We start from the raw sequence: 24,775 nt of genomic DNA, 5'->3' as shown, positions 1-24,775 counted from the left end.
ACTTCGAATACAAACAGACAAGAAATTTCCACTGCTTGTCTTCACATTCAAGGAATTTAGTTTAGTGAAATCTATTGTGGATTAGGATGAAGCACAGAGAAATTTTTGAACACAGAGGTGGACCAATATTATGCAATGAAGAAGTTTCTTGGAACTAATGCCTTTTGAATTGCATTTTGAAGAATGACTAGGAATTACACAAATGATAAAGAGAAAGAAAGACATTTTAACTTTTGCAATGGTTCAGAGGTGGAAAAATTGCAGTGATTCTCAAACCCAGCTACGCATTAGAATCAGTTAGGGAGCCTTTAGAAATGATGCCAAAGGGCCAGGCATGGTGGCTCACACCTGTAATCTCAGCACTTTGGGAGGTCAAGGTGGGTGGATCACAAGGTCAGGAGTTCAAGACCAGCCTGACCAACATGGTGAAACCCCATCTCTACTAAAAATACAAAAATTAGCCAGGCTTGGTGGCACATGCCTATAATCCCAGCTACTCAGGAGGCTCAGGCAGGAGAATCACTTGAACTGGGAGGCAGAGGTTGCGGTGAGCCAAGATCATGCCACTGCACTCCAGCCTGGGTGACAGAGAGCGAGATTCTATCTCAAAAAAAAAAAAAGAAAAAGAAAAAGAAATAAAGAAAGGAAAAAGAAATGATACCAAAGATTCACCTCAAGCAACTGATTAAGAATCTTTGCAAGTGATGCCTTGGTATCTGTAACTTTTACAGTTTTGCCAGGTGACTCTAATATAACATCAAGACTAACAAAACTGTGAGACATTCAGTGTGGCTTAGGGATATGAGGGAGGATATAGAAGGATAAAATAAAAGGAACAGTAAAAAATCAGGGAATGGAAGACCAAGATCATTCAAGGCTCCCTCCTAGGTCAAAATTTTTTGCCAGGAGACAATGAAAATTACATTGCCAACTCGCCACTTTCTAGTTCAACTAATGCAGGAGGATGGGATGTAAGAAGTCTTTGAGTCGGTGATATACAAAACATCATTTACAGTCACACTGTTTTTTGTTTTGTTTTTTTTTTTTTAACATTTCTGCTTCAACACTGGTTATATTATCTCAGCTTTTGACACATTTATCCCAAGAACATCAACTTTATCAGACACATTTTAAATAGCAAACTTAGCAAATCTGCTCCTAAATATTTTACATTTAAAATGATCCTTTTGTGTCTATCTATATTATAAAATGAAAAAAAAGTCCCCAAAGTTGCAAACTTTTGTAAATTTACTCCCATTCCCAAAGTCAACAACAACCAGTTCATCATTTTAAAAGCAAGGACTTTTGATGCCAACAGCTGCTATATGTGAGCCAGGTAAACTGAAGTGAAAATATGCAAAGTTTGCACCTAAATTATACTCCTTGCAGTGGAAGCAGTGACGCATGGATGAAGAGTATGGGTTCTGTAGTCAGAGAAATTTGAAGTTCTGTTTTCTGAAATCCTATCTTTACCAATTTCCAGTGGGGTGATCCTGGAGAAGGTCATCCAGTCCTTCTGAACCAAAGTTTTCTCACCTGTGAAATGTGAAGTTCACCAATGTGTATTGAGTGTCTACTCTGTTCTGAGTGCTACATAGATGCTTTTAACATGTACAACAGTATTAGTTTGTTCTCATGCTGCTAATAAAGACATACCAGAGACTGGGTAATTTATAAAGGAAAGAGGTTTAATTGACTTACAGTTCTACACGTCTGGGGAGGCCTCACAATCATGGTGGAAGGCAAAGGAGGAGCAAAGTGATACCTTACATGGTGGCAGGCAAGAGAGCTTGTGCAGGGTAACTTTCCATGTATAAAACCATCAGATCTCATGAGACTTGTTCACTACCACGAAACAGTGTGGGGGAACCCTTGCCATGATTGCATTACCTCCACCTGGCCCTGCCCTTTTCACCTGGGGATTATTACAATTCAAGGTGAGATATGGATAGTGATACAGCCAAACCAGATCAACAACGTTATTTAATCTGTCTGACAATCCTATAAAGTCATTAGCATTAATAGCCCCATTTTACTATCAAGAAAAGAAAGCTTAGAATTGTAAGTGCCTGGCTCCAAACACTAATCTTTTATTTATCACATAGAATTCAGTTCTTAACACAAGACATATCTAAAACTGGAATATTATCTGTTTCTGGGGATGCAATAAGATGTGTAAGAAATGGAACATAATCATAGTGCTCCTTGCTGATAATAACGTAAGCCAAAGATGGGCTACGCTAATTTAAACATGTTGCATATGAGAATCTTTTTCTCCCGAGAAAGTACAAATAACTGTGTATTTCATCTGTAAATGAGGTATGCATTGATACATACTATGTGGCAAGTTCTTTTCTAGGCACTGGGTTTATGAGGAGGGGTTGTTAAATAAAATAGGGACATCTGCATTTCCAGTGCCTTATAATCTCTTATGGAAGCAAACCATTGCGGGGAATAGCACCCTTACCCTCAATCCCTATAGTCTCCTATATTGACTTGATATAGGAAAAATACTGTGACAAATGCTCTTTTTCCTGAGTAGGGTTTGTTTATTTAAATACACTGTTCACACAAATAGAATTCCTGTGTTATGTTCTGAAGTATCACATGCTTCATAAACAAGTACTCATTTGATTTTTGCTTTGACAAAATGTTTTAATCGGGGGAAAACAATCTTGAATGCCATGGGATTCTGTTCTCTCAGTTCCATGAGAGCATCTTTGAGGACACACTTTCTTCCCTTGACTTTCCCTTTTACTCCCTATGAAAGCTGTTATACTTCCTTGTGTTTTCAAGTTGTTCTGGTTACTCCTTGCAATTCTTTGTAATATCAATGATTGAACAAGGCTGTATGATTTAGTGTAATTCGCCAGCTTATTAAGTCAAGCACTTGAAGGTCAGTGTCTAACAGAAACAGAGCAGTAGCCCTTTTAATAAACATAGATGATTATGCAAGGCAAATGTGATGAAAGGAAAGCAAAGGAACAGAGACTCTGCTTTAGCATGTCTTCAATATACCTGTTATAAATATTGATTGAGGCAGGTAATGAATTTTTTGGCTCCAAAGCCTGGACTGATTTTTATATATCTTTGTTAAGTTTTGATTGTGCAGGAACAGTATGTTTAACAAAAAGTGATTGATTAAGGATTGATTCCCTCCAAAAATGGAAAAGAGCAATGGAATCTAAATGGGACTGAACCAAACAGAGAACCCCTTTGATATGATAGTTGAAATGCGTGATTTGCTAGCCAAGATTCCCTTATATTGACACATTGGAAAGTTTCATTTGTTTCTTTCATTAATTCAACAAACATATGTTGAGCACCTATTATGTGCTAGGTTCTAAGTTTTTGGGACAGAATAGAGAACAGGACAGGCAAAGTTATGCCTCTACAGTGTTTATATTCTGTTAGGTGCCTTACTGGGTAGAAAATGTTGGGGAGAGTGTGGAGAGTCAGGTAAGCTGGAAGTGTAGATGATAAACTAATAAAAATTAATTTCAGACAGTAATAAGTGCTATAAAAAATAATCAGAGTCATGAGTGACAGGTTGAATAAGATTTCATTTCTATGTTTGGGTTGCCACAAAAGCAAACCCCAAAACAAGGAATTAAAGGCATGTGATATATTAGGGAGTTGATCTCGGTAAGTATGGTGAGAGAAGGGAAGTGAGACAGTAAAATGGGGAAAGCCAGTTAAGCCCAGAGAACATAGTCCCTCTGGTCATGGGATGCAGAAGCAATTGCCCTGTGAGAGAACTGACATCCTGGGCTCTTAGGACAGCCAAGAGGGAAGACCCCTTGGAGGACATCCTTTTGAATTGAGACCTGAGTAATGAGTAAGACTTGGCCTTGTGAAAATCCAAACAAAGAATATCCAGGGTAGAGAGAATAGCAGATGCAAAGGTCCAGAGGTGAAAACAAGCTTGGCCTGTTGCAGAAACAGAAAGAGCATTTCTGGACCTTCAAGGTCAGGGTGAGAATTGAGAACTTGCTATTCATGCCTGACCTTGACAGAGAGCCCATGTAAAACCCTAGACATCGGTCTTCTTTCTACCTGGAAGGTTTGCTTCAGCAAGAAAGCAGAAATAATTCTTTAAATCAGCAAACTTTTCATTAAAAAGAACTGTTAAACATTTCTCTTTAGATTTAAAGGTATGAAGACATCGTTGCTACTTGCTTTTTGTCTGCAAAGAAACCATCTGGTTTCTCTGGACCTTGATCTTCTCATGAGTAAAATGAGAAGGTGAACTTGATCCCTTCCAGAAACACTCTGATTTCTCTTCACTAAGTCAGAAGTACCAAAAGAGCAGGAACTTTATTTTATTTTATTTTATTATTATTATTATTATTATTTTTTGCTATTTCTCTTCCCTCAACAAAGTTGATATTGATAAATATCCGTTTACAAAAAGTTTAATTTTGCGTTTCCCAGGGACTATGGGCATTAGAGTCAGATACAAAATGGCTGAGTTCTGTTTAAGTTGGGCTGCCTTGAAACAATAGTTTGATTTCTCAGAAACTCTCTTTTCCTGTATGTTGAATAGGGATTCTATTTGCAGTCACTCTCACTACAAAAAGAAATCACCAGGATTAGATGAGATACTATATGTGGAAAAAAAACACACCAAGTGCTTAACTGATTTATGATCTTTTCATCTCTTGGCCTTATAAGGCCAGGGAGAACTGACCACATGGCCATAATGGTCTCCACAAAATGTTCTGATTTCAGCCCTGGTCTTCCAAAGACTGATCTTCATTTGTATAATATAGTAGAGTGCATTTATTTCAACCATTAGAGTCTTTGATGTTGTGTTTATACTTGGTAAAAGGTCATGGAAAAATGAAGCTAAACCCAGACTGGAAAGATTACAGGCTCAGTCTGCTTAAGATAATTGCAGGGTATTTAAAAGCTCAGGAGTCTCAATCATGAACTCAAGCCCCATGTTCACTTCTAATATTTTCCATCTGCATTCTAATGACTGAAAAGAAATTGTTCAAATTAAGGCTTTAACCATGAAATAACCCCTACCATTCCTCTAGGAAGTCCCTCCCACCCCACCAAAGAGAACATAGAATAGAAAATAAGCTTTTTAAAAATGTTAAAATTAGTGTGTTCCTTATAGAATCTCCCCTTAGAATAACTACACTAAAAATATAGTGAGTTATGTGACCCTTTTTACTTCACCCTTAATCGTAAGAGGTTAGAATGGTACAAAATACTATGTTGGAGGACTGGGAGGATCGTTGTTTTGTAAACAGATTACAGAGACATTTAGAGTCCAAATATCTTGTTCCCATATAGCTCAAATCATCTATAATTTATACTGTGTTTCACTCGTTCCCAACATGTGGTCACCTGAGAACTTATTGGAAATGCAATTGCTCTAACTCCACCCTGGACCTGATGAATTAGAAGCTGTGGAAGTGGGCCCTGAAATCTGTATTAATAAGCCCTACTGGAGATTCTGATGCACATTCAAGTCTGAGAACCACTGTTTATTCATGTAGTCATGCTGGCTTCTCAATAGCAAAGAGTTCAGGCTGGGGAGGCTTCTCTGGAGCAAAACGTGGGGGCAGAGGCATCATTCAGGACTTATGAACCCATGATCTCCAAGTGGGGCAGACTTCACTGGGGAATTCTCTTTGTCTTGGATAGTTCTAAACTACTTTGCTTCTTATTTGCCCATACCAAAGTCCCACTTCGACTCCTTTTGTCAGTCACCACAGTTTTTCAGGATGTAGCTGAATGGGGTTGATATCATGTGGATGAGATCATGTTCTTGAAGGAGAGGAAAAATAAATTTAAAAAAAGCTGCCCTTACCTGTCCATTCTGGGGCCAAGCATCTATTGTCAATACTAAGTTAACTGCACTGTCAAGGTGAGGCTGCATAGACTAGCCCTGGGCTTTTTTGCTAGGAGTTTGTATCCTTTTACACTTCAAATATCACAAAGACCCCCCTTCCCTTATCCTAGCCCTGGTTTGCGCCAGACCCAGGAATATGGGAATAATGGGGGAAGCAAAAGAAGAAGAAAACTCAGTCCATTCCATTAAAATACTAAATGGCCAACTCAAAGAGGGCAGACAGAGCAAAGAAGGTCACAGATGGGAAAGATTCTGGCCATTATGCAATCCAAACCACTCATTTTCAGATGGAAAAAGCAGAGGTTGAGAAAGGTGAAAAAACTTCTCAAGATCACAGATCAAAACTCAGCTTACTAGAGAGACACTTTTCCCACTATACCATCGGTTCTCAAAATGTAGTCTAGGAACCACCAGGAATCTCTGAGACACTGTCAGGAGATCCATGAAGTGAAAACTATTTTCATAATAATACTAAGACCTGATTTGCCTTTTTCTCTCTCATTTTTTCATAAATGTACAGTGGGATTTTCCAAACCCTGCATGACATTGATACCACAAGTTGAATAAAGAAGCAACCATGAAAATACAACTATTCTCTGACACCACACCAAAAAAAAGATATTTATAAAAATGTAAAACAGTGTCCTTCTCATGATTTTTAAAAGAAAATATATATATATATATGTTTACAAAATATGTTGTTGTCTTAACTTGGGTTACTGTAACAAAATACTACAGACTGGATGACCTAAGCAACAGACGTTTATTGTCTTACAGTTCTGAAAGCTGGAAGTGTGAGCACAGGGTGTGAGTGTGGCTGTGTTCTGGTGTTGGCCATCTTCTTTTTTTTTTTTTTTTTTTTTTCTTTTAAAATCTGGAGACAACAGATGCTGGAGAGGATGTGGAGAAATGGCCATCTTCTTGACTTAGAGACAGCCACATGCTCACTATGTATTCACATGGCCTTTCTTTAGTGCATGAAAGTGGAGAGAGAGTGCTTCAGTATCTCTTCCTCTTCCCATAAGGGGACTAATCCCATTGTGAGGGCCACACCCACATGACTTATCTAAACCCAATCACCTCCCAAAGGCCTCACCTCCAAGTATCATCACATTGGGGATTAGGGCTTCAACATGTGAATTGTAGGGGGATATGAACATTTATTCCCTAGCAGTTATTTTTGGCATGTAATGGTTTTATATCATTACTTTAATAAATTAAAATTGTTTATTGTTTTAAATTTCTGTTTTAACATTTAATAAAGTAAATAGTGATAGATATAACCTGTATAAACAAAAGTTCTTTAAAACCCATAACAATTTTTAAGAGTGTAAAGAGGTTTTGAAATCAAAAATTTGAAAATTGCTGCACTCCGCCATGTCTTTAAAAACACATGGTTGACTTTTAACTCAGAAAAAGACAATTTTTAAATCACAAGCTCTGTGAGGACAGGGATGTTTTCTCTTTTTTGCTCGGAAATGTTTCCCAGGTTCCTAGAATAGTCCCTGTAACATTACAGGCATTCAATAAATATAAATCAGATAAATAAAAGAATATATATTTTACCCAAAAGTCAACAGTAATTTTTTTTAACCAATAGCTCAAAGGGAAAAAAATGCCCAGAGAGGAAACTCTTTGACAGAAACTTCCCCATCTCTAGAGTCCTCCGGGTAGAAACTAGAACCGGGGCAGGGTTCCAAGCTCAGTTGCCATCCTGATGTCCCAGAATCAACATAAAGTTGGAAGTACTAGAGGGTGTGGCCTACTCACCTCCCTTCTTCCTCTGCATTCTGGATATCTGTTTTCTTTGAATACCAGGTTTATTGTTGGATGCAGAGATATGACCTGGAAACAATGACTGTGGAACAACATATACCAAACAAATTCAGAACTTAGGAAATGTGGAGTGCAGGTGCCATTTCCATTTCCACTGGGCTAAGAATTATCAGATAACCCTGAATAACTGGGGGAAAATATTGATTTTCAAAATGTAGATGCACTTAAAAAAAACTTGATCTGCAAAAATTAGCCCCACTTTCTTTAGGCTATGTTGTTTTGGCTGAGAAATGATTCCTACAAGAGAAACTTCTAGTAAATTTTACCTAATCATTCCAGTAATTTGTAAAGGCTTAATACTTTGTCCCCCTGAATCGAACTCTTTATGATGAAGGAGACGCTACTAACTCATTATCAGAGCCTGCCAGTGACTCATTTTGTACTTTTACATATTTCTTCCTCTTGATAACTTGTGTCAAGTTCAGAAGAGGGCTGGCCATTGACTTCATTTTAACATTAAAAATTCTGAAGCTGAGAGAGGTCAAGTGACTGAACAAAACATCAAATTGGACTTACAATCAGGCTTTTGGGATTCTTGCATGGGGTCCTTTAATTTTCATGACATTGTATTGGAAAGATGGGAAGGAATCATATCTCTACCTGCATAATTAACCTAAATAAGAAAAAGGTTACGTGTTGGCCAATGTGCTTGTTGTTTTGTATGCTGTGTCTCACTTGCTTCTCCCTTACAGGGCTGTATTTTACCAATAAGAAATATGTGCCAAGACAAGTTAAGTAACTTGCTCAAGGTCACATAGATGGAATTAGAAGTAGCATTTTAATATAACATGTTCTCTGTCTTTGCTGACTTCATTACAAGATGCTGCCTTCCAAATGAGAAGGTATGCAGTCAGTACTTTCACTTTTTAAGGCAAAAGATTCTTATTAAAATATATAGTGAGTGACTTAGGCTTGGATGCATGATTACTCACCATCAAATAATTAAAACAGCAAGATGCTTTCATACCATCACTTAAAAAATTCTAATTGTAATGGCCTACCAACCAAGAAAACCAGTATTTAATACATATTAGAAATAACTACTCTGCAATTTTTTTTTTTTTTTGAGACAGAGTTTTGCTCGTCTCCCAGGCTGAAGTGCAATAGCGCAATCTCTGCTCACTGCAACCCTCACCTCCTGGGTTCACGTAATTCTACTGCCTCAGTCTCCAGAGTAGCTGGCATTACAGGTGCCTGCCACCATGCACAGCTAATCTTTGTATTTTTTTGTAGAGATGGGGTTTCACCACGTTGGCCAGGCTGGTCTTGAACTCCTGATCTCAGGTGATCCACCAATCTTGGCCTCCCAAAGTACTGGGATTACAGCTACTGCTACTCTGCAATCTCTAAGTGTGGAAGCTCCTATATGCTTTCCCCTCTGCCTTTCCATTCCTCCTCCTGCACAAGGGGGCCAGACAGCAGTGGAACAGACGGCAGGCTGATTTGATGTAGGAGTCACCCGGGGTTGTGTATAGATTGGAATACTTTTTGTCATTGTAACTTCTCTTGCCTTGCCCACCCAATTTTGCTAAAGAACTGGGGCTATGAAAGTACTTATTCCATTCCAGAATCAGATGGCTTGTGTTTTCATCAAGAAGCTGTTTATTTTAAAACACACGGTGGGACTAACAGTCTCACACACACAGCTTCCTTTTCTACAGAATTCTTCAACAGGCTGTTATGGGCTGAATTGAGCCTCCCCAAAATTCACATGTTGAAATTCTAAGCCCTAGTACCTCAGAATGTGACTGTATTTGGAGATGGAGTCTTCATACATGTAAGTAAGGCTAACTGAAGTCATTGAGGTGGGCCTTAATCCAGTAGGACCGGTGTTTCCACAAGAAGAGGAGAATAGGACTGCTGCAGGTAGGCTTTGTGTCCCCACCCAAATCTCATCTAGAATTGTAATCCCCGGGTGTTTAGGGAGAGACCTGGCGGGAAGCCATTGGATTATGAGGGTGGTTCCCACATTCTGTTCTTGTGAAAGTGAGTGAATTCTCATGCGGTCTGATGGTTTTATAAATGGTAGTTCTTCCTGAGCTGACACACACTCTCACCTGTCACCATGTAACATGTGCATTTGCTTCTCCTTCACTTTCCACCATAATTGTAAGTTGCCTGAGGCCTCCCCAGCCAAGTGGAACTGAGTCAAATAAACCTCTTTCCCTTATAAATTACCCAGTCTGGAGTATTTCTTTATAGCAGTGTGAGATCAGACTAATACAGACACAGAAAAATACAGAGGAAAGACCATGTGAAAACACAGGGAGATGTTAGCCATATACAAACCAAGAAAAGAGACCTGAGAAGTAACCACTCTGCTGGTACCTAAGTCTTGGACTTATAGCTTCCAGAACTGAGAAAACAGATTTGTCTGTTGTTTAAACCACCCAGTCTGCAATATTTGCTACAGCAGCCCTAGCAAACTGATATGCAGGCCCAGATTTTTTTTTTTTTGTAGGGACTTTAGGCTCTTATGAATGGACACTGGCCTCCAAGGCTCCTCGGCACAGATTTGCCCAATGTCTGGAAACATGGGACAAGCACCCTCCCCCATATTGACCTTGATGGTCTCCCCTGCACTGCTGAACCTCAGAGGAAACGGAATGGGCAAGCTAGAACAATCCCAGAGATGGTTCCTGTTCTTCCCTTCCCAGGAGTCTCACGCCCTGATCAGCACTTTCCTGTTCTGCCCCCTTGGGTGTCAGCCTTTTCTCTTCTGTGTTTCTAAACCACACAAAGTGTTGAGTTGTCGGTGCTGACACATTGAATAACAACACTTAGTTAAGGAGCACACACAACTCCAGCACCTTTCACTAATTAATTCATCCCAACTTTAATTTCATTTGCCTCTCAGTTTCTAACTTCTAACTAAACCTGCTAATTACTTTGTGCTAATTCTGATACATTCTTCTAGAAGGCAGAAAAAAATTGTCTTACTAATATCAATGTTAGAAAGATGGACAGTGAATTTAACAAAGAACCCAATTTCTATGATTTAAAAATGTTCATTAGGCAGTGGGGAAAGGCATTATTTTTGTTTATTTAAAGGTTCAGCCTTAATAAGAAAATGTTTCTCTCTCTGTTTAGTTACGCCAGTTATTTTTAGCATTCAGGCACATATTGAATAATTATAAAAATTAAAAAGAATCTCAGCATCCAATCTAGAAAGTAGTGAGTGCACAGATGTTAGCAGGTTGGTGTGACCCAACCCACAGACACTCACAGCTTTCTAGATTTGGGTGAATACAGCACCCTTCCACCCAGTGAGCTGACAACCAGCAAAGGGTCAGGGGTATGGTCACTGCACTGACTTCTGTATTGTATTACTCTTACGTGCTTAATTTCAGTAAGACATTTGCACCAATGGCTCTGGAGCCTAGAGGAATCTAAAGTTCCACTTCTCAAATTTCTTCTCATCTCTTCTGGTCAGCTCAAAATGCTACCTCTTCCACCAACTGGGCCCTGAGCTCCTCCTTTTCTCAGAGCATATCATTCTCTCCAAACTTCTGAAGTAAGCAACCCGTAGCACCACTGAGTATTCAACCACAACAAAATTTATCTCTCCCTACCTGAACTTGATTCCCGTCTTGATTGTTCATTCCATATGATGTTTCAAAAACCTGATCTTATCTAGGGAAACTCAATGGATGGCATGATTTTTCTGTCATTTCAAACATAATGGTGACTGAGTTCATGATATCATTCCTCTTTAGATGTTGATGCTAAGGTCTCAGGTTCTTATTCAAATACCACTGTAACACTGGCAAGAAGTCAAGCCTCTACCTCCTTAGTTAGGTTGATCTGTCTGGATTTGTGCAGGTGCCAGTCACTCTTTTTGTTATCTGCCTGCCCCCTTCCTACACATATCTTAAAGGGAAGACAAGGAGATTTCAGGGAAACACACAGGAGAAGGTTCACCTGTTTGGAGAAGGTGGGCTTAAAATTTCAAAACAGCATTTATGCCCCTCCCCAGTTGCACTGTAAAATTAAACAAAGGCAATTTAAGTGAGAACAAACAGAGGTTATTTATTCAGAACTTGCTACAGCAAGGAAGTCAGCCATTGTCTCTTGCAACTTGCATTTTGGCAAAGACTCAAAGGTAGACAGGGGAATGGGAAAGTTTTATAATGCAAAAAGGGAAGGCTTCACGTGTGCCCTGATTGGAGGTTGTTGGCACAGGGAAGCTGAGGTCAGGTTACCTAGAAGTGGAAGATGAAAAATAGCCCCCTAGGCCAGGCTACGTCTCTGATCCATCAGAAACTCTGGGGGTGGGACCTTGGGATTTTAAAACTCCTCAGTGCTCGGGGAGCGTAATTAGTTTTCTTTGGTTGGTTCTGAGTTGGAAGCAAGTCAAAAGTCAGGGAAGCTGTCTGTTATGGTCCAAGACCTGCATGCTCTAGGCTGACTGCGGCAGAGGTTGCAGTTTGGCTTCCTGGACTGTTTGCTGCAGGGTTTGTGGATTGGAGTCTAATTGTCATAGATGCTCTGACGGAAGCCTGTTTATTTAGTCCCTCAGCTCTATAAGGAACAGGTAGAACTAGTTGATAAGGCAGTGGTTCACAAACCTCAGCATGATCAGATTGAATCACGCATAGACACACACACACACACACACACACACAGACACACACAAGTTAAAACTTCACAACTCATCTTGTCCTGCTTGTCTATCCTCCTCTCCCCAACCCCAGGTTATTAACCCTTTGGGTCTCTTAGTTACCTTATAATGTCAGTTCAGTGACTAACACCTAACAAATTGGTTCTTGATAAGTATTTATAGTTTTTACTAGGTTCTTTTATCTGTATCTTTGGTATGACTATGACTAACAGAAAAAAAGTTGGCTGTAGGCAGAAAATGAAGCTCCCGTTGCCTACTCTGAGTACTAATTGCCTATAGCGCTGGGACTCCTACTCCCCAGTAGAGAGAAAACAAGTAGGGACCACACATTAGGGATAAGAGGCTGAGGTAACTGGAGGACATAAAACAAAGAAATGGACCTATGGGCCCATTTGAACAGCTTCAGTTTGATGCGCTCTGCCGCTCTCCCAACACGGTCCCTGTACACGTGAAAAAGGGAGTTAGACTGAGCTGGTCATTTACGGAATCTGTTCACTGCCTCTCTCCAGGAAAGAGCATTAACTCTTTGGCAACAGGTTTGGTCAGGGTAAATCAATTTTGACAAAATTGGTTTTATTGTTTCCTGAGAGTCCAATTAAATGTTATTGTTCTTTTTATTTAAATGGAACCCTCAGAACCTATCTATTAAAAGATAGAGAATGGGGAGGCCATGCATTAATGCACTCAATTGTCCATTCACTCATTTATTACCTAATGGTGAATAACTTGGTCCGTTGAGCAGTGGTTATCAAGCTGGGACCCATATGAGAATCACCGAGGAAGGCCGGGCGCAGTGGCTCACGCCTGTAATCCTAGCACTTTGGGAGGCCGAGGTGGGTGGATCACAAGGTCAGGAGGTTAAGACTAGCCTGGCCAACACGGTAAAACCCCGTCTCTACTAAAAATACAAAAACTTAGCTGGACATGGTGGTGGATGCCTGTAATCTCAGCTACTTGGGAGGCTGAGACAGGAGAATTGCTTGAACACAGGAGGCAGATGTTGCAGTGAGCAGAGACCATGCCATTGCGCTCCAGCCTGGGTGACAGAGCAAGATTCCATCTTGAAAAAAGAAAAAAAGAGAGAGAGAATCACCGAGGAAGATGAAAAATAGCGCCTCCCAATCCCTACCAGGCTACGTTTCTGATCCATCAGAAACTCTGGGGGTGGGACCTTGGATTTTTAAACCTCCTGAGATGATGCCAGTGTTCACTGGTGAAAATGGCTGCTGTAGAATTAGACCTCCTAGATTAAATCCTAGCAACCATGCTTATTAACTGAGCATGCCTAAGCTCTCTGAGCCTCAGTTTCCTCATTTGTGAAATGGCTAATGGAGTAACATTTACCTCAAAGGGTTTGAGAGAATTAGGGGAAGTGACACATGCATACACTAGTTCAGCTCCAAACACATGGTAAGATGTATGGTAGCTGTATTTGTATTTTAATTAATTATAACGATATTATTTCAATTAACATTAAGCCCTGTGGAGATACAGAAAAAATAAAACAAAAAGTATTTTACTACTTATAATGCTGGGTAGAATTATGTTTTTCTGGCTATGAAGGTGAAATAACAATGCCGTGAGAAAGAAAAAGAAAAGAAGTAAACGTAGATTCGTGGAAGGCATCGATCGTTGGTTTCTTGCATTTGTTTGACCAGGGCAGGGCCTATTACAGTGGACAGCCTATTATGGCCAGCACACGATCTGCCGGTTGTCTACTCTGAAAGTTTTGCCCAACGTGGAATAACTGCAGATAAAACAAAACCAATCTTGGGAACCATAAACCAGATACAGGATGAAGTAACTACTGTAGCAAAAATTGACAGGTCAATAGAGAGAACAACAAAAGATGAGAAAAACAGAAGCCATAAAGTACAGAAAAGCTATCCAGAGGACAGTGTGATGCCTTTACCTGTTAGTGGCAGAAGCCACAGAACACGATGCAGGAAGTCGTAGTCATCATAAAGCTGTTGTAAGAGCAATGATCTCTGCCTGCAAAAGACGAGTCTCTGTTTTTTGGATTAATGAGTGAATGAATGAAGAATGAATGAATGAACGAATTAGCAAACCAACAGCCTAAGAAAGCTACAACAATAAAATAATTTTGCCAAATGGAATTTTAAGTATTTTGGATTCCAAGGGCATGCATGCTTCAGGTCAAGGATGTGACTAATTAAGGTTTGTGGAACCTGAAGCTTAAACAGCTTGAAGGGCACTCTTTAAGAAAAGGAATTTTAAAAATCTTACTTGCTATCTATAAATAGATAGACTTTGATGAGGCCTGTGCAAGCAGGTAGCCCTAGAGCTTTAACTTTGTTGGCTTGATGACGACTCTTTCTTTGCTGGTATAAAGTAGACGGAAAAAGGAATGTAAAGGAAGGTGACGTATTCCGAAACCATCACCTTCACTGTTTGCTATTGTTTATTATCAGTGGTTCTAAATGACTTTACGGATTTAGCAAATGGATTGGTCCTCTTTCAAAAACATTTGGTTACATAGATGTTCTAATAAAAAAAAAAGCTTATATCTGCTAAGAGTTGTTATTAGACAAATAATATTAAATATCTATTTATCATGTGAAGGTTTTGATATATCTTGTTTTCATTCCAGTGGAATGTAATATTGACTGTAAAATAATTTTGTCAACTCACTGGTGGTTCACCAAAATTACTTTACTAAGGTTTGTTTTTCTTTTTGTTTCCCTGTTTATTCCCAAAGGCTAAAAATCCAATATATCATTATTGATCTGTCTTTCACTATAGAGCAGAAATCTTTTGAATTGGGTATTTAAGCTTTGCTTGGTTTCATTTTATAATTAAACTCCTACTAAAGCTGAATTGTCTAACATTTTACTAAGTATTGAAAAGATATATTTGTATTTAATCCCTTATGTACTGTTTTGAAGTGGCTCACACAAATACGAAGTGTCTAGGAAATTCATGTGAAAATCCTTTGTTATGTTTGTAATGAATTATTTATTCATTTAAACAACAGAAGTTTATTTAGAGCTGAATATGAATTTAATATTGTGTTTTGAGGTAAAAAAATCAAATTACAAATCTGTAGTCCCTGCCCTCAATAGATAAAGGTTTACTTGAGGTAAAATACAAATGTAAGCTCCATGACACCAACTACTATCTATAGCAGCTAAATTATGAACACCAACTTGGATTGCAACTGTATTAAATTGTGTGTGGTTATAGAGACAAGGCCTGGGAGGTAATATGCAGATGGAGTAACAATGGAATTATGAGGAGAGAAAGGAAGTGCATTTCAGAAGATTACTGTAAGGAAAACAAAATGTAAGGGAAGAGACAAAAGTAAACTGAGTCATTATGAGAACTTTAAGGAACATGGCCTGGTAGCATGGGGACCCATGTGGATGACTGGTGAAAATTAAGATTTAATTAACAAGAAATGGCCAGATAAGTATAAATCTTGAGTTTTGTTTTATTTTTGTCTTTTTCTTTTTATTGTTGTATATTATAAGATATAAAGTCATTGGTGTTTTCTAAGTGGAAGAGTGACTTTATAGTGCTTCCACGCTCAGCTCTGAATTTAGAGTCAAAGAGATTTGGGTTCAAGTCATGTCTCTGCAACTTACTAGCTGTGCAACTTTGAGCAAATTCCTTAACCTTACTGCACCTGAGTTTTTTCATCTGAAAATGATGGTATTTAATGATTCTATGTTTCAAAGTATTGTGATGCGGTTATAATAAAGTACTGCATAGTGAATATTTAGTATTGGTATTTGGGTACATAGTAAATACTCAGGGTATGTTAACTATTGTATGATTTCAAAGTTAGAATCTAGTATGATTAGTATTTCAGCACTGATCATGACCCCGATGGGAATGTAGTAAAGTTTTTTGTTTTATTTTTATTTTTTGTCTTTTTAATAGAATGAGTTTAAGATAAAAGTGAAGCATGTAATTAGATATTCTCACTAAAAGCAGCATATGCATTTTTAGGTCATACTATTTTATTTAGGCTCCTGAATAAGCCAGACCAGTCAGTGGTAGTAAACATGAAAAAGAAATAAAGAATCTAAGCAATTAACAGATTTTTCTTGGTCTCAATTTGTGATTTTTCTTGCATTCTAGAAAACACTGGTGAGATACGTTTGTTTGTTTAAAAGTGAGTCATTTTGATAATCTCATTGGCTCAAAGACTGGTAGAATCTGCTGGGAGAGACAAAAGAGGAGGTCTTATTTTTGTCTCTAAGTACCTCTGTCGATGTTCTTTGTCAAATTCTGAAGCTGTGAAGGTAGTTGTACAGATTATGGGAAAGCTCTGATAAGACTGAATCAGGGATAGGAAACAAGCTAGGGATAAGTCTGGACCACAGCAAACCCTCTGGCTTTCCCATTTTAAGCATGATTAATGTGACCAGCCAAAAGAAAAGGCGGAGAAATCTGAATTCTAGATTTAGATCAAAATAGACTAGCTTTGATTTTTGATGGAGAAAGAAACTAATTGTGGCACATTAGAGTTAAGTCAAACGTCCCGTTTCTTGTTAAGGTTCAGATACGTATTCAGTGACATGTATTCACTGTGTGAATTCACTGAATATGTCTGAATCTTAAGAAGAAATGCTTTGTGCTTTTATGGTTTGCTTCTTCTTTACTTAAAAAATAAATCAACCACTAGTTCTAATGTTGTCTGTTCAAACATTCCACACTGAGGAAAATCCTCATCTATTACACATACTTGAATTTGGAGTCAATCCCAGAATAGTTGCTGATGCCTGCACATGGGCTGGAGCTGTGTAATCGCTTTTGGTGCTTAAGGGAGACATGGGAACAATCTCTCTCCTAACAGCAGACCAAACTGTGATCTTAGAATCCTTGGTCTAGATTAAGTCCCAGAGGTAACTAAAGTGTTTCTTTCAGTTTCTCCCACTGAATACAGCTCCTCCCACCCTTTTTTTACATATAGATACACAATCTCTCCGTCATATTTTATTCAGCTTTCGAAGGTTAAAAGAACAAAATCAACTCATAAATGACAGGAGGGGAATCATTTTGTTCCTTGAAGTGGACAATAAAATGATTTTCCCTGCTGTTTGCCTCAGCTGAATTACAGCCTTAAGTCTGTGTGAAATCCAATTTGATGAGATGTTATTTGTTACTGTTGAAATAACTTGTTTCTTGGCAGTCCTGCTCCAAACTAGATTGTGCCATTGCCTTCTGCAAAGCTTCTCCTATTCTTGGGTGCTCATCAAGCATCATCTTCCCATTTTAATTGTATGTTATCAGACATTTCCGGGAAATTTGGATTCGGCAGAATAGGAATTGCCAAATTTGTTCAAAAGTCTTATCTTTATGTATTTAGTATTGACAGTGTGTGTAGAATAACATCAGGTGTAGAAGACTTTCTACTAAGGGTTTATGATCTTAGAAAAATTAGTGAATACAATCTGATCTCTAAAGCACTAGAAGGTTGGCTACCTTAATATTGGTGGGGTGAGACTGGATTTTTCCTCCAAGGCTGTTGGAGAAAAAGAGAGGAAAAAATAGTTATATCAATACTATAAGCCAGATGAGTATGGAAACAACCTTCCATTTTCTGTTTTTCTAATCGACTTAAGGCAAATGCACTACAGATTGTATTTAGAGACTTGGTAGGTTGCCTCAATTTTCCCAGATGACTGAGCAGTGAATCAGCTTTATGAAGTTTAGTGCACAACTCATCTGCCCCAAAGCCCGGTGGCCCTGATTCAAACCTAAGTGATCCAGGAACCATTTGCCAGCAGACAACAGTATCAAGAATCACAGCATTGACACTTGGAGACTTTTGATTATATACAAAATCTATTTCTTGTTCCTTTCATGTTATTGTGGCTGGCAGCTCGTCTTCGCATGTTACCATCTCCAAAATGGCACAAAAGCTTACCTTTATTTGGAAGACATCAGAGGTCTGGACCTCCTATTCTTGGCCCAAACCCCATCCACATACAAAGTGGGGATCCAATGGATACAGTGGGCTCCACATCGCTTCTGTAGTAGGACTCGATCATGGTGATTGCTTGATATTATCAACATCAAGATCCAAAAGTCCAACACTGCAGAAATTTCAGGAGTGGTTAGAGCAAGATAGATCCTGAAGATAGAGCCTAAAACATATTGATCTTTGGGTTCCTCTAATTGCTGCACTTTTCCTGGTACATTCTAACCTTTCAAGTTCCATCCTTAGAGATATACAATATCTTAAACTTGACTATGATATTAGAGTCCTAATGATTCTCACCCACTACAACTTCAGGTAGATAGATAGATGACAGATAGATAGATAGAGAGATAGAGAGAGAGAGAAAGGATAGATTTGTTGTTTGTTTTGATGCTATTTGTATGCAAGTAAATCTCATTTCTGTTTTGATCTATCATTCCACTAGCTATTGGAAACTTGATTCCACTGGATTAACACGCTCCTTGTTTCCCTTCTCCATGCAGCTTATGCAGTGCCAGGACCTAGCAGGACTATATGGACGTGGGTGGGCATGACATGGATCATGTCTGGGTCTCCATCATCTCTCCGCACTGTCTCCACACTGTCTTGCTCATCCCTGCCTGCAAAACCTCTTCAGGTCGGCATACTCTGAGCCGCCCCTGACCCCCATTCCAAGGCAGGGTCCACAGGAAGCATTCTGCTACTCCTGCTCCCATAATGGGCTGTAATAAACCTATCCTCAGAGCCTCTTTGGGACATCATTGAATTTTCCTAGTGCCACACTGAGTTTGGGAATCTGAGAGACTGAGGGAGTCCAGCCTGCCTGTAACCTCAGGCAGGAGACTTTTTCTGTTCCTACCTGTGCTAGATGAGAAGGACCACAAAGGACTGACTACATCCTGGGTTTTACTTGGAGATGGTTGCCACATACTTCCTATACCTGACTCTAAATCTGTTTGGGATTCCTATTGTCTCCCTTACTTCCTACCTTTGAACTTAGTCCTGTGGAATCTTGATCTTGTCTGAGGATAAGGGTAAAGTGCAGATAAACATCTCCCTAAAAATATTTTCTGCTTAATCTTTTGTCTGCATCAGAGCCTATGCTATTTGAAACTCAAAGCCAAGGATCAATTCTTTTGTTCTCTCTTTCTCCTATGTTCTCTCTTCCTTGGTGACTGTTGAAAGCAGGGAAACAGCCAGGGATAATGAAATGCTGGAAATGAAAAACAGAATTGATTAATACATCAAGATATTATTCAATATTTCTCAAACTTGAATGAAGCACAGACCTCCTTTCAAAGGAAAACATTCTCTAGAATATAAAATATAAAATTGTACTCATTAAAATTCTATTTAAATTTATATAGAGAGAAAACATAAAACACTTTATGTTTACAGATCTTAAGCAACCAAAAAGCCTAAAACTTACTTATAAATGTCCTTGGCTGTTAGGGTTGTAATAACAGAAAAGCATAGACAGAATGGCTTATAAGCAACAGAAATGTATTTCTCACAGTTCTGGTGTGTAGGAAGTCCAATATTGATGTGCTAGAAGATTCATTGTCTGGTGAGGGCCTGCGTCCTGATCCATAGGCAACCAGCTTTTTGTTATGTCCTCACATGGAGGAAGGAGAGAGAGCTCTCTGGGACTTCCTGTATGAGTGTACTTGTCCCGTGACCTAATTACCTCCGATAGACCCCCACATCCTAATGGCATCACATTTGGGATTAGGTTTTAACAACAACAGAAAGTTGGAGGAACACAAACATCCCATCTATAGCACAAATAAAATATAAACAAAATTTAAAAGCCAGAGAAATCTGAAATAACTGGCATGAATGTGACAGAATACTGCAGAACTAACTGCTAAGAGTAAGCACAAGTTTGACACGATGACCCCGAGATCATGTATTAACTTAATTCTCTCAGTAGTTTTCTCTGAAATTTCTGCAGAGCCCTCATTGGCCTAGTGAGCCACAGCAGCATTAAGCCCTCCTTGCTATGGATGCTTCATTTACATGTGTCTGTTTTTTTTCATTCCTCATTAGTCCCCAGCAAGTGAAGTAACACCACCAAGATGATCTTTTTTTTTTTTTTTTTTTTGAGAGGAAAATAGGGAGGAGGAAAAAGGAAGAGAAAGAGAGAGACAGAATGGGGAGGAGGGAGAAGGAAAAGAAAGAGGGAGAGAGAATGGGGGTATTGATTTCTTGCCCAGGCTAGAATGCAATTTAGTAATGGGTATTGAAAACCTCTTTTATGGCCGGGCGCGGTGGCTCAAGCCTGTAATCCCAGCACTTTGGGAGGCCGAGGCGGGTGGATCACGAGGTCAAGAGATCGAGACCATCCTGGTCAACATGGTGAAACCCCGTCTCTACTAATACAAAAAATTAGCTGGGCACGGTGGCGCGTGCCTGTAATCCCAGCTACTCAGGAGGCTGAGGCAGGAGAATTGCCTGAACCCAGGAGGCGGAGGTTGCGGTGAGCCGAGATCGCGCCATTGCACTCCAGCCTGGGTATCAAGAGCGAAACTCCGTCTCAAAAAAAAAAAAAAAAAAAAAAAAAAAAAGAAAACCTCTTTTATACTGATAATTATACTTAATGATGTAGTCAGGAAGGAATAAGGGAAGAAGATAACAAACAAACAGCCAACCAATATTTAATTTAAACCTATGAAATGCTATGCGATTACTGAGGAGTGATTTACTTCCAATTATATAGTCACCTTTGGAATAGGTGTGAGGTGGTAATGTATGTTTTGTGTATTTGAAGTGGAGAGATCTATAAATGTTTATTAAGTTTACTTGTTCCGGGTCTGAGTTCAAGTTCTGAATATCCTTGTTAATTTTCTATCTCGTTGATCTATAGAATCGTTAGCTCTTCTTGTTGCATTGATCCTTTTGCCATTATGTAATGTCATTCCTCACCTCTTTTGATCTTTGTTGCTTTAAAGTCTACTTTATCAGAGGCGAGAATTGCATCTCCTGCTTTTTGTTTATTGGTTTATTTTTACTCTCTGTTTGATTGGTAAATCTTCCTCCTTCTCTCTGAGTCTTTGTGTATTGTTGCATGTAAGATGGGCCCGGATGCAGCATACCGACGGGTTTTGGCTTTTTATCCAATTAAAATATATATAAGTTTAATACCGGCATTTGATGCTAGCTGGCTGTTTTGCCCATTAGTTGATGTAAATTTTTTATTGTGTTAAAGTTCTTTGCTTTTTGATATATTTTTGGAAAGGCTGATATTGGTTGTTCCTTTATATGTATAGTGCTTCTTTCAGAAGCTCTTGTAAAGCAGGCCTGGTGGTGGTGAACTCTCTAAGTACTTGTTTGTTCGCAAAAGATTTAATTTTTCCTTCGCTCATAAAGCTTAGTTTGGCTGGATAAGAAATTCTGGGTTGAAAGTTCTTTTCTTTAAGGATGTTAAATATTGGTCCCCACTCTTTTCTGGCTTGTAGGGTTTCTGCTGAGAGATCTGCTGTAAGTCTGATAGGTTTCCCTTTATGGGTAACCTGACCTTTCTCTCTGGCTGCCCTTAGTATTTTCTCCTTCATTTCAACCCTAATAAATCTGGCGATTATGTGCCTTGGGGTTGGTCTTCTTGAAGAGTATCTTTGTGGTGTTCTCTGTATTACCTGGAGTTGAATATTACCCTGCCTTGCCAGGTTGGGAAAATTTTCCTGAATGATATCCTGAAGAGTATTTTCCAACTTGGATTCATTCTCTTCATCACATTCAGGTACACCTATCAAACGTAAATTAGGTCTTTTCACATAGTCCCGTATTTCCTGGAGACTTTGCTCATTCCTTTTCATCCTTTTTTCTGCATTCTTGTCTTCTCGTTTCATTTCACTGAGCTGGTCCTCGACTTCTGATATCTTTCCTTCTGCTTGATCAATTCGACTGTTTAAACTTGTGCATGCTTCGCGAAGTTCTCGTGTTGTGTTTTTCAGCTCCATCAATTCACTTATATTCTTCTCTAAATTGTCCATTCTCGTTAACATTTCGTCAAACCTTTTTTCAAGGTTCTTAGTTTCTTTGCATTGGGTTAGAACAAGTTCTTTTAATTCACAGAAGTTTCTTATCACCCACGTTTTGAAACCTGCTTCTGTTATTGGAACACACGTGTAATCTATTAAGCCTTGTTCCGTTACTGATGAGGAATTGCAATCCCCTGTAGAGGGAGAGGCATTCTGATTTTGAGTATTCTCTACCTTTTTACGCTGGTTTCTTCCCTTCATTATATATTTGTCTGTCTGTCGTCTTTATAATTACCGACTTTCTAACTGGGTCTCTGACGTCCAACTTGTTGATTCCCTGCGCCGAAATCTGAGCAATCCACTGAGCCGGCCAAAACAGCGGTGTTAAGATTGATGGTGCTTTTCTGCCCGGGAATCTCCGGACTCTGCACCAAGAACTGGCGTGCTAAGGCACCAGCAAAACCGCCACGCCGGCCACAAGAGTCGCCCTGGCGACCCGTGGAGCTCTTCCACTGGGAATCTCCTGGTCCATGAGCAACTAATATTCGTCTGAAAGTGTGGCGTCCTCTCATTCTTTGCGCTTTCACTGGGAGGTACGTGCCCGAGCTGCTAATCATCAGCCATCTTGGATCTCTCTCCTCAAGATGATCTTAAACATTGAAATCAGGGGCCATATTCAAGTGGTCATCCTGACAATGCAGAGTTTGCTTTTGATTATTTGTTTTGTATCATAGAAATGAAAACCCCAAATCTAAAATCTTCAAAAAAGGGCAACAACTCATTAACTGCTGGAGATCTAATTTCTAATCTGATTACTTTACTGTAGAGATGGTGCCAAAGGGTTAAGTACTTGATCCCAAGCAACATAGTTCATAGTAGAGGAGGCAATCCTTCTAGAAGACCTCATGAGAGTTCAGAAGACTTGGTGCCATCCCTAACAACAAATCTGTGTATTTTAAATAATAATATAGGGGTATGAACAATATCTATTTACCTTATATGTACATCTTTTTTCTTTGAAAATTTAAGTTCTTCCTTACTTTAGGAAAGAATAGTTTCAAGTAAGCAAACAGGTAATTTCTAAAAGTATCTAAGATCAAAAGAAGGGAAAACTAGGGCAAAATAAACAAAGAACATGATGGGAAAAAATATATTTCAAAATGTTCCAAAAACTTAGCTACATTGAATTTTATGGGAAGTATATTTGAATAATGCCTCCACTGATTTAATATTTTATTAGATATAAAAAATTATGGTATAATTAAAATAAATGTATATATTCTGTCCACCATCAAGTAATGATAAAGTCACCAACCAGACTATTTGGATATTGGAAATATATATATGTATTATCTCATGTAATTATCATCAAAAACCTACTAGGAACATAAATTTACTTAACTTTTATGGATCAAGAAACTGAATCACAGAGAAATCTTATAATTTACCCGAGATCATAAAGTAGGTAAATGAAAAGCTGTTATTTAAATAAAAGTTCTTTTGACCCCAAATCAAAGTTCTGTTCCCCATAATATATCTATCCCCCATTTGGTAGTATTTTAATAGCCCTACCAGTAAAACTAACATTGTAATGCCACACAGCAAGATCAAGTGGATTTATACAGAACAAGAATAACTTTAATAACAGGGAAAATAAACTATTTTTCTTTCTTCCCACCAACTAATCTGTGGATTGAGTAATGTTTTTCAGACTCTGGGTGTCTCAAAAGGAGTATAGAAAGGGAACAAAGTGAAATTAGAAAGGGAAGTTAATAACCACAGGACAAGTCTCTGTCACAGAGGGACTTTTGCATGATTGAAAGTAATTTGTGGGAACAGCAAATGTTCTTTATGAGCCAACAAAGGCAGCTTTGTTTACAGCCACTGTTGTTCTCACAGAAAATGTGTAATGTCTGAAGATTTTAATAGACTTACTCAGATTTACCATCAGAGCCAAAAATTACAGAATGACAGCCAGAATTAATTACGTGGGAATATTTCACATATCAGTTAAAAGAAAATGATTTGTTATTGATGTATAAGTCACAGACTTCTATGACTTAAACTACGCTGAAAACTTCCTAATTTATATTCTCAATCCAGAACCATATATTGAGACGTATTCCAGATGGTTCCAAGTCAGTGGGATGAGGTCTGCTTCAGTTCATTATGTCCAAGACTGGCCTCATTATCTTGTAACCCTATCCCAAATCTGCTTTTCTTCCACAGTTTTCTCTCACAGGTTATGCCCCATTGCCCTTGAATTATATATCTCATTGACATTTAACATTGCAATTTATGGATAGCATAATTGTTCTTTCATTCTTCTATTAAACAAATATTTATTTAGTGTATACTGATCACCAGTCACCCAACGTTTCAAGTCTTTGTATCAGCAAATATAACATATAAAATAATGATGTATAGCTACAATTTTTTTCTGTTTTCCAAATGCTAAACACAATAGTTAAATAAGAATCACTAAAAACCCTACATTGTTTTACACTGTCTTTGTCACCTTC

The 24,775-nt window shown here is 38.7% G+C and overlaps 1 protein-coding gene across 4 annotated transcripts in view; it reads left to right on the top strand.

Annotated features, from left to right (window-relative positions):
* Positions 1 to 24,775, top strand: part of KCNIP4 (potassium voltage-gated channel interacting protein 4) — a 1,196,254-nt gene that overhangs the window by 803,567 nt on the left and 367,912 nt on the right. The window lies entirely within an intron of this gene.

Source organism: Aotus nancymaae, unplaced genomic scaffold, assembly GCF_030222135.1.
Source record: "Aotus nancymaae isolate 86718 unplaced genomic scaffold, 86718_ANA_hifiasm-v0.15.2.pri h1tg000006l, whole genome shotgun sequence".
In the NCBI taxonomy this organism is placed as follows: Eukaryota; Metazoa; Chordata; class Mammalia; order Primates; family Aotidae; genus Aotus; species Aotus nancymaae.
Note: the sequence above shows the minus strand (reverse complement) of the source record. Positions and strands in the feature narration are given on the sequence as shown.